The sequence below is a fragment of the Coregonus clupeaformis genome, chromosome 26 (genome assembly GCF_020615455.1).
Source record: "Coregonus clupeaformis isolate EN_2021a chromosome 26, ASM2061545v1, whole genome shotgun sequence".
Taxonomy (NCBI): Eukaryota; Metazoa; Chordata; class Actinopteri; order Salmoniformes; family Salmonidae; genus Coregonus; species Coregonus clupeaformis.
This window is the reverse complement of record NC_059217.1, coordinates 11,516,378-11,524,538: the sequence shown is the minus strand read 5'-3', so window position 1 is coordinate 11,524,538 and position 8,161 is coordinate 11,516,378.

Here is an 8,161-nt window from a genome sequence, read left to right as displayed (position 1 = left end):
TTGATGCGGTGAAGTTGTCCTGTCCCCTTAGCAGAAAAACACCCCCAAAGCATAATGTTTTCACCTCCATGTTTGACGGTGGGGATGGTGTTCTTGGGGTCACAGGCAGCATTCCTCCTCCTCCAAACACGGCAAGTTGAGTTGATGCCAAAGAGCTCGATTTTGGTCTCATCTGACCACAACACTTTCACCCAGTTCTCCTCTGAATCATTCAGATGTTCATTGGCAAACTTCAGACGGGCCTGTCTATGTGCTTTCTTGAGCAGAGGGACCTTGCGGGCGCTGCAGGATTTCAGTCCTTCACGGCGTAGTGTGTTACCAATTGTTTTCTTGGTGACTATGGTCCCAGCTGCCTTGAGATCATTGACAAGATCCTCCCGTGTAGTTCTGGGCTAATTCCTCACCGTTTTCATGATCATTGCAACTCCACAAGGTGAGATCTTGCATGGAGCCCCAGGCCGAGGGAGATTGACAGTTATTTTGTGTTTCTTCCATTTGCGCATAATCGCACCAACTGTTGTCCCCTTCTCACCAAGCTGCTTGGCGATGGTCTTGTAGCCCATTCTAGCCGTGTGTAGGTCTACAATCTTGTCCCTGACATCCTTGGAGAGCTCTTTGGTCATGGCCATGGTGGAGAGTTTGGAATCGGATTGACTGATTGCTTCTGTGGACAGGTGTCTTTTATACAGGTAACAAACTGAGATTAGGAGCACTCCCTTTAAGAGTGTGCTCCTAATCTCAACTCGTTACCTGTATAAAAGACATCTGGGAGCCAGAAATCTTTCTGATTGAGAGGGGGTCAAATACTTATTTCCCTCACTAAAATGCAAATCAATTTATAACATTTTTGACATGCATGTTTTTGGATCTTTTTGTTGTTATTCTGTCTCTCACTGTTCAAATAAACCTACCATTAAAATTATAGACTGATATATTCTTTGTCAGTGGGCAAACATACAAAATCCGCAGGGGATGAAATACTATTTTCCCTCACTGTATATTCAGTGGGGAGAACAAGTATTTGATACACTGCCGATTTTGCAGGTTTTCCTACTTACAAAGCATGTAGAGGTCTGTAATTTTTATCATAGGTACACTTCAACTGTGAGAGACGGAATCTAAAACAAAAATCCAGAAAATCAAATTGTATGATTTTTAAGTAATTAATTTGCTTTTTATTGCATGACATAAGTATTTGATCACCTACCAACCAGTTAGAATTCCGGCTCTCACGGATCTGTTTTTTTTTTCTTTAAGAAGCCCTCCCGTTCTCCACTTTTTACCTGTATTAACTGCACTTGTTTGACCTCGTTACCTGTATAAAAGACACCTGTCCACACATTCAATCAAACAGACTCCAACCTCTCCACCATGGCCGAGACCAGAGAGCTGTGTAAGGACATCAGGGATAAAATTGTAGACCTGCACAAGGCAGGGATGGGCTACAGGACAATAGGCAAGCAGCTTGGTGAGAAGGCAACAACTGTTGGCGCAATTATTAGAAAATGGAAGAAGTTCAAGATGACGGTCAATCACCCTCGGTCTGGGGGTCCATGTAAGATCTCACCTCGTGGGGCATCAATGATCATGAGGAAGGTGAGGGATCAGCCCAGAACTACACGGCAGGACCTGGTCAATGACCTGAAGAGAGCTGGGACCACAGTCTCAAAGAAAACCATTAGTAACACACTACGCCATCATGGATTAAAATCCTGCAGCGCACGCAAGGTCCCCCTGCTCAAGCCAGCGCATGTTCAGGCCCGTCTGAATTTTGCCAATGACCATCTGGATGATCCAGAGGAGGAATGGGAGAAGGTCATGTGGTCTGATGAGACAAAAATAGAGCTTTTTGGTCTAAACTCCATTCGCCGTGTTTGGAGGAAGAAGAAGGATGAGTACAACCCTAAGAACACCATCCCAACCGTGAAGCATGGAGGTTGAAACATCATTCTTTGGGGATGCTTTTCTGCAAAGGGGACAGGACGACTGCACCATATTGAGGGGAGGATGGATGGGGCCATGTATCGCAAGATCTTGGCCAACAACCTCCTTCCCTCAGTAAGAGCATTGAAGATGGGTCGTGGCTGTGTCTTCCAGCATGACAATGACCCGAAACACACAGCCAGGGCAACTAAGGAGTGGCTCCGTAAGAAGCATCTCAAGGTCCTGGAGTGGCCTAGCCAGTCTCCAGACCTGAACCCAATAGAAAATCTTAGGAGGGAGCTGAAAGTCCGTATTCCCCAGTGACAGCCCCGAAACCTGAAGGATCTGGAGAAGGTCTGTATGGAGGAATGGGCCAAAATCCCTGCTGCAGTGTGTGCAAACCTGGTCAAGACCTACAGGAAACATATGATCTCTGTAATTGCAAACAAAGGTTTCTGTACCAAATATTAAGTTCTGCTTTTCTGATGTATCAAATACTTATGTCATGCAATAAAATGCAAATTAATTACTTAAAAATCATACAATGTGATTTTCTGGATTTGTGTTTTTGATTCCGTCTCTCACAGTTGAAGTGTACCTATGATAAAACTGATTACAGACCTCTACATGCTTTGTAAGTAGGAAAACCTGCAAAATCAGCAGTGTATCAAATACTTGTTCTCCCCACTGTATATATATATATATTATATATTATATATATATATTAAATATTAAGCTGATCTACCCCCTAAAAAAAAAATATATATATATATATATATACAGTGGGGGAAAAACGTGTACCTATGATGAGAATTAAAGGCCTCTCTCGTCTTTTTAAGTGGGAGAACTTGCACAATTGGTGGCTGACTAAATACTTTTTTTCCCAACTGTATATAATATATATATAGGATTCCTGCATAGCTATCAAATCTGACTATAGTTTTGACAGTAGCATACATAATAGTATCATGTGCATATAGATGAAGTTTACAATTTTTAACAGATTGACCAATGGTGTTTATATAAATAGTGAAGAGAACAGGTCCCAAAATCAACCTTTATGTACTTCAATAAATGCATTCTTAACCCCATCAATCATATGATGGCCTGAGTTCTGTCTCTAAGATAATCATGAAACCATGAACAGGTGTCAAAGCTCAGGTCTATCTAGGACAACGTATTCAATAAAATAACACAATCAACAGTATCAAAAGCTTTTCACGGGTCCACAAACAAAGCAGCACATTTAATTTTAGTGTCTAAAGCATTGACAAGATCATTAACAACAAAAGTGTTTGCTGTAATAGTGCTATGCCCAAACCCTGATTGGTTTACATTCAAAATACATTTCTCAGAATAAAAAGAGCAAAATTGTACATTTACCAAGGATTCAAGAATCTTAGCTAGACAGGGAAGCCTTGAAATGGGGAGATAATTATTAAGATCACTACTATCCCCACCCCTATGGAGTGGCAGCACAAGAGCTGATTTCCATACTTTTGGAATACTGTATTTCCTGATAATAATGTTTTAAAAAATGTTGGTTATTGAGCCAACAATGATGGGCGCTGCACACTTAAGCATCCCGGGATCCAATTGGTTGGCCCCTGTGGATTTTTTATTTATTGTTGTCTATTGCTAGCAAAGCATCCAGGACTTATTTTTCTGTAAATAGCTGTCATGTGAATTTCTATCTCTAATTCGACCTAAGCTTGAATCATTACCAGAGGTTGTAAGGCTCTGGTTTTAATCATCAATGATTCAAGGTCCATAACCACGGAGAAGGATTTTTTGTATGTTTATTCATGGAGAGAGCTCTGGCCCTAAAAACACATACATACTGTTTTTATACTTCTTGACAAACAAAGGCACTATGCTCCTCCCACCTTTAGGTGGCTTTCTTAAACAGTTCCCGCCTCCTCCTTTACCCTTGAATGTTTAGTACCCCCTCTGTTAGTGTGTTGACACTACATGATAATTCGAATATCGTATACACATTTCTACTGTATTTGGGGTGAAATCCTTTAGTCATTATTTTTAATACACAAATTAATCTAACAATAGCCTAAAAGAAAAGCTTTCACTATAATTTCTCTGATCATTCAGAAAGTTTCCCCTATCAGCATTCAGCCCAATATCATTGTGAATAGGCTTAGAAGTTCTATCAAACAGATAGCCTGTTGAAATAAAATGGTAATTAAATGCATCAATTATGAAAAAAATGTCTGTAATGAGGCCAGTGTCTGGATGAATTTGTTGTGGCAGAGAGGAGGAAGTAGAACTCTTCAGAGATTTGACAGTTTTCCCAAATTTTGCCGGGTTTCCATTACAATCCGAAAGAGCGGTTAAATATTAATCAGATTCAGCCTTTCTGATTTGTCTTACACAATGATTCCTCAGTTGCTTAAAAGCCTGCCAGTCCGGGCCTAAGCCTCTGTTCCTGGCCTTGACCCAAGCATCATCTCTTTTATGAATAACTTCTGATATTCTGGAATATACCAGGCATTCAATCTACCTTTAACCTTATTTATTTTGAAGGGAGCATGATTATCCACAATATTATTGAAGACATCTGCAAAAGGAATCAAGCTAACTCAGGTTCAGGGATAGCTGAAATACAATCAAGGTCACTCAAATAAAGATCATGTAAAAAAGCCTGTTTTTTAAGTTCCTCTTTGTGATGACCCATGGCTTAGAGTTTTATATTCTCACGTCTCTCACATAAACAACTGGGCAATAGTCACTAATGTTTTGGGCGAAGACACCAGTAGAAACATATTTCTCTGGTATGTTCATTAAAATAAGATCAATCAGAGTTGACTTTGAAGGATATTTAGGTTTGGGCCATGTAGGCTTAGTCACCAGCTGAGTAAGGATTAGATCATTACACATGTATTTCAGATTGTCTGAAGCCTGCATTTCCCAATCATAATTTAGGTCACCCAGGATAGTAACTTCTGATTTAATAAAAGAAGACAACAAACTAGGTAACTCCTCGAGAGCACATAAGTTATCAGAGGGAGGATGGTAGACCCCTATAACAGTTCTGGATACATTTTTCACCAGACAAAGGCTTAAAGATAGTAGGTCAAATTTTTGGCCAAGGGAAATAATTTTTTCAGTAAAGAGACAGAATTTTTATTTATTTATAATGGCCACTCCACCACCTCTACCCTGCCTGTCAGCTCTGAACACATTATAACCCTCAATATTTATATCAGAGTCCAGAATGTCCACAGAGATACAAGTTTCAGTCAATACCAGCATGTCCATATTCGCCTGCATAGCCCAGATCTTGATGTAATCCAGTTTAGGAAGTAAGCTCCTAATGTTCAGATGCATCAACCCAAGTCCTTTACGATTTTTTAAGTCACATGGAGTCAAACAAGCTACTTTCAATAGGCGGTTGCAGGCCCTGTCTGATGGTTGATATTGATACAGTTGGTATTGCTATAAGATTGCATAGAACTGCACCATTTGGTCCCTATTAGTAATAAAGGAATGATAAATTACTTTTCCAAGGTTAGCACCATAGGACCTGAGGCCGCAGCCAATGTCAATATGAGGAACTCTCAGAGTAACCAATGATGGAATGTTATAATCTGATTTACATGGGATTTGGTTGGTATCGTGCAACAGCCCAAGCCCTCTACGTGATTAGAAAACCAAGGGGGTATTCAAGTTTATGGAATTCACATTTGAACTAAAAGCACTGGGTGAGCAGACCACAGTGGGCTTAGCTTTTGAGCTAACAATAGCAGATCTAAGAGTGGACGGGAGAGGTGACTTTATTAGGGAGAGGTCTCTGCAGGGCAGTCCTGGACAGTCCGTCGAAGAGTGGTGACACGGTGGCAAGGCAGTGGCACGACGACCAGGCTGAGTAGTAAAAAAGGAAAAGGCTTTAGAGTGGGACTTACAGTGCATTGGGAAAGTATTCAGACTCCTTGACTTTTTTCACATTTTATTACGTTACAGCCTTATTCTTCAATTGATTACACTTTTCCCCCTCATCAATGTACCTACAATACCCCATAATGACAAAGCAAAACAGTTTTTTTGAAATTGTAGGAAATGTATTAAAAACAAAAAACTGAAATATCACATTTACAGAAGTATTCAGACCCTTTACTCAGTACTTTGTTGAAGCACCTTTTGCAACAATTACAGCCTTGAGTCTTCTTGGGTATGACGCTACAAGCTTGGTACACCTGTATTTGGAGAGTTTCTCCCATTCTTCTCTGCAGATCCTCTCAAGCTCTGTCAGGTTGGATGGAGAGCGTCGCTGCACAGCTATTTTCAAGTCGCTCCAGAGATGTTCAATCGGGTTAAAGATGGAGTGATGGAGGCCACTGTGTTCTTGGGGAACTTCAATGCTGCAGAAATGTTTCGGTACCCTTTCCCAGATCTGTGCCTCCACACAATCATGTCTCGGAGCTCTACAGACAATTCCTTCGACCTCATGGTTTGTTTTTTGCTCTGACATGCACTGTCAACTGTGGGACCTTATATAGACATGTGCCTTTCCAAATCATGTCCAACCAATTTAATTTACTACAGGTGGACTCCAATCAAGTTGTAGAAACATCTCAAGCATGATCAATGGAAACAGGAAGCACCTGTGCTCAATTTTGAGTATCATAGCAAAGGGTATTAATATTTATGTAAATAAGGTTCTAAAAACATGTTTTTGCTTTGTCATTATGGAGTATTGTGTGTAGATTGATCAGTAAAAAAAAAATATTTAATCAATTTTAGAAAAGCCTATAACGTAACAACATTTTTAAAAAGTCAAGGGGTCTGAATAATTTCAGAATGCATTGTATCCAGGATACGCTGCAAAGTCTCAATTTGCTTACTCTGGATGTCCAGCTCAGACATATATTCCTTAATAAGCTGACAGTTTCCACATTGGAAATTTGGCCGGTCAATATTTTCCCGGAGCTGTGCAAAATAGGTGCATCTCCTACATGGGATGAAACGATCACCGTAGGCTCTGAAGGTGGTAGCCGCCAATCTGGAAAAAGTCATTTAAAATCCACACAAAATAGGTTGAGGAATAAGCTAAAAGTCAATCAATCCGCACAGTGTGATAGTTAGATAGATAGTTAGGTAGACTCACCACAGTTTTAGGCAGCAAGCCAGATCCCAACCACAGACTAGAAACCTGCCTAGGACCCACAATAAAAACAAACAAGGCACAAAACTTGCCAGCATAACAACCGCAACAAGTGAGCGGTGACTTACTCAGTGCGCTTAAATGCCCATCAAAACAGCAACGCAACAGAGACTCTGTTACCAGTATGATAGCCAGGAGAGAAGCACCTTGGAGGGGATGTAGTTTCCAGTACAGGCCGGTGGAAGCCGGGAGGCAGGCAAGCACTACACCGGGCCGCGGGAAAGTCAAAAAGAGTAAATCAAGTAGGCTCAACCAAGTGGAGTTCAAGTTTGTCAGTAGTCCAAAAATATCGTAGGCACAATGTCAAGTCGAAGGATGAAAGCAGCAGTAGGCAGGTGCCTGCTCAGATAATGCCCCAGTGCAGAGTAGGGTGCCCAGGTATATCCAAGTAGGCCTCAAAAGTTTCAGCAGACCTGTTTGTATGTCTCCTTAAAAACTCTGTATGCAATATTGCACTATTGTGTTAATCCAAGGCTTTTGATTGGGGAAGCAGCGAACCTTCACTGTGGGGAAAACGTCGTCGATGCATTTCCTAATGCCAGTGACGGAGGTGGTTATCTCGTCGATGCTATCGGCTTAGTCCCGGAACATATTCTAGTCATCGCTAGCAAAGCTGTCCTGTAGCATAGCCTCCGATTCAGAGGACCATTTCTCAGTGCAGCGCGTCATGGGTACTTCCTGTTTGAGCTTCTGCTTGTAGACAGGATGCAGGAGTATAGAGTCATGATCTGCTTTGCCGAAAAGGTGACGAGGGAAGGCCTTGTATGCTTGCTTGTGGTTAGAGTAACATTGGTCTTTATCACCCCTTGCGGCGAAGGAGATGTGCTGATGGAAGTTGGGCATTACGTGTCTTAATGACGCTGAACTAAAATCACAAGCAACAAGGAAAGCAGCTTGCGGGTGCATGGTTTCCAGCCTGTTTCTCTTGTCCTGAGGTGGAACATACACAGCAATCACGATAACAGCTGAAAACTCTCTCGGGGGGTAGAAAGGTCAGCATTTGTCCATCAAGTATTCCAAGACGGGTGAACAATGGGTAGAGACTTCAACTGCTCTAGAGTC